The sequence below is a fragment of the Salmo salar genome, chromosome ssa03, assembly GCF_905237065.1.
Source record: "Salmo salar chromosome ssa03, Ssal_v3.1, whole genome shotgun sequence".
NCBI classification, from domain to species: domain Eukaryota; kingdom Metazoa; phylum Chordata; class Actinopteri; order Salmoniformes; family Salmonidae; genus Salmo; species Salmo salar.
Window position 1 is genome coordinate 95,746,905 of NC_059444.1, and position 2,500 is coordinate 95,749,404.

General features: G+C 46.3%; 1 protein-coding gene across 1 annotated transcript in view; it reads right to left on the reverse strand.

The window, feature by feature from the left end:
- The window catches only part of LOC106593943 (xylosyltransferase 1), a 51,789-nt gene extending 51,745 nt beyond the window's left edge, over positions 1–44 (reverse strand). Inside the window, exon 1 of the mRNA XM_045715892.1 lies at positions 1–44. This exon is cut by the window's left edge and continues 348 nt beyond it. The gene's annotated coding sequence lies outside the window, so the exon portion shown is untranslated.
- Positions 45–2,500: the final 2,456 nt, after the last annotated feature.

Consider the following 2,500-nt stretch of genomic DNA (forward strand, 5'->3'; position numbering starts at 1 on the left):
GGGGTGGCTGAGAGGGTTTCAGCGCCGCCTGCGTCTATGGAGTGGAGCTACTGGCAGGGACTAGAGAGCGAGAGAAGAGGGGAGGGAGGGAGGAAATGGGGGTGAATTGGCTAAGGTTTGAGATGAGGAGAGAGAGGAAGACTAAGAGAGAGAGAGGACGCTGCGCACTCTTGTGGTGTTGTCCACACATGACCTCCTATTTAAACGTCTAGTTTAGACCAGGGGTCAGCCTGCTACTGGTACTGGACAGCTATAGGATGGGCAGGGCAGGTTTTTGTTCCAGCCCAGCACTAACACACTCAATCAACTAATCCAGGTAGTGGTTGATCAGTTGTATCAGGTGTGTTAGTACTGGCTGTAGGACCAAAGCCTACAAATCAAATCAAATTGTATTAGTCACAATACAACTTATATACAACAGGTGTTGAACTTACAGTGAAATGCTTACTTATGAGCCACAACCAACAATGCAGTTAAAAAAATAGTCTGGATAGCAACTGCATTGTTGGTTGTGGCTCATAAGTAAGCATTTCACTGTAAGGTCAACACCTGTTGTATATAAGTTGTACAGCCGATACTAACACACCTGATACAACTGATCAATGTTCAGGAGTCTTATGGCTTGGGGGTAGAAGCTGTTTAGAAGCCTCTTGGACCTAGACTTGGCGCTCCAGTACCGCTTTGCCGTGTGGTAAGCAGAGAGAACAGTCTATGACTGGGGTGGCTGGAGTCTTTGACAATTTTTAGGGCCTTCCTCTGACACCGCCTCGTATAGAGGTCCTGGATGGCAGGAAGCTTGGCCCCAGTGATGTACTGGGCCGTACGCACTACCCTCTGTAGTGCCTTGCGGTCAGAGGCCGAGCAGTTGCCATACCAGGCAGTGATGCAACCAGTCAGGATGCTCTCGATGGTGCAGCTGTAGAACCTTTTGAGGATCTGAGGACCCATGCCAAACATGGAACTCTCCAAGTTATCTGTGTGTGTGTGTATGATGGAGAGAGGTAGCGGGAGATAGAGGGGGAAAGGGAGGAAGAGAGAGAAGGGCAAGAGAGGGGAGACCCACGTGGCCTGTGTTTTCCATAGTTAACCTGGTTTGACTCCTACTGGGAGTCTCTCTGTGCTGAGAGGCAGAACACCAAGAAAACTAATAACAAACAACTCAACCACTAACTGGAAAGACAAGAAGAGGAGCTTTTGTCTTTTTCCAAAATAAAGAGCCCAAGCTCTGCTGATCTGATAACATGTGGCATACTCCTAATACGTAGAATGACACATGGTACAACCTCCCCTCCTTTCATCCCTCCATTCCTGCCTCACTCTCTCTCTCTATACCCCTTCCCTCTCATCTCTCCCTCAACCCTGAGTGGGCTCAGTCTAAGACACTGCATCTCAGTGTAAGAGGTGTCACTACAGTCCCTGGTTCAAATCCAAGCTGTATCACATCTGACCGTGATTGGGGGTCACATAGGGTGGTGCACAATTGGGCCAGTGTTGTCCGGGTTTAGCCTTAGTTCTTATCTGACTTGCCTAGTTAAATAAAGGGTTAATAAAATATATAGAATAATCCTCCATCCAAACCATCACAGTGTAATAACAGAAACAGAACATATACCCACCTTCAGTTGTTGTTTCCCTGCTTTGCACCCTATTCCCTACAATGGCACCCTATTCCCCCCATAGGGAAGGTGTAGGGTGCCCTTTGGCACTCAGAAACTGTGACTCACTAGTTTATCCAATCACTGAACTGACAATCAATCCCTAACCAGACAGACGTAATAAAACACGTCATGCTTTTATCTTTCAACTAATTAATGATTGAAGTGATAAATGTTTCATAAACAAGTATGCTGGGGCGGGTTGGTTGGTTACCTACAGTACCACTGAACTGTGATAAATCATTCAGATGACATTTGCCGAGGCTCACTCCTTAGAAGCTTGTATGCACTTCATTTGAAATGTTGTATTTTGACTGGAAAAGGACTTTACAGATTGGTAGTTAGGATTATTATCAGGAATTTTCTCTGAAGCATTTCTGTTCAGACTGTGTTGATGTGAGCATGAACACACACACACACACACACACACACACACACACACACACACACACACACACACACACACACACACACACACACACACACACACACACACACACACCTGTTTAAAGTGTGTTTTCTGTTCAATGTGTGTGTGTGTGTGTGTTCAGTGTGTGGGAGTATTATGTGTCCATATTAAATCCTTTATGTGACTCTAGTGTGACTCAACCAGGGCCAGTCAACAACGGCGACTCGGCGAGTCCAGTCGTGTGTGTGTGTGTGTGTGTGTGTGTGTGTGTGTGTGTGTGTGTGTGTGTGTGTGTGTGTGTGTGTGTGTGTGTGTGTGTGTGTGTGTGTGTGTGTGTGTGTGTGTGTGTGAGTCCATGGATGTAGTGAAACATCAACTACAGTAAACAACTGAATTGATTTCCATGTAACAGGGAAGGTGACACCTAGTCAGCTGT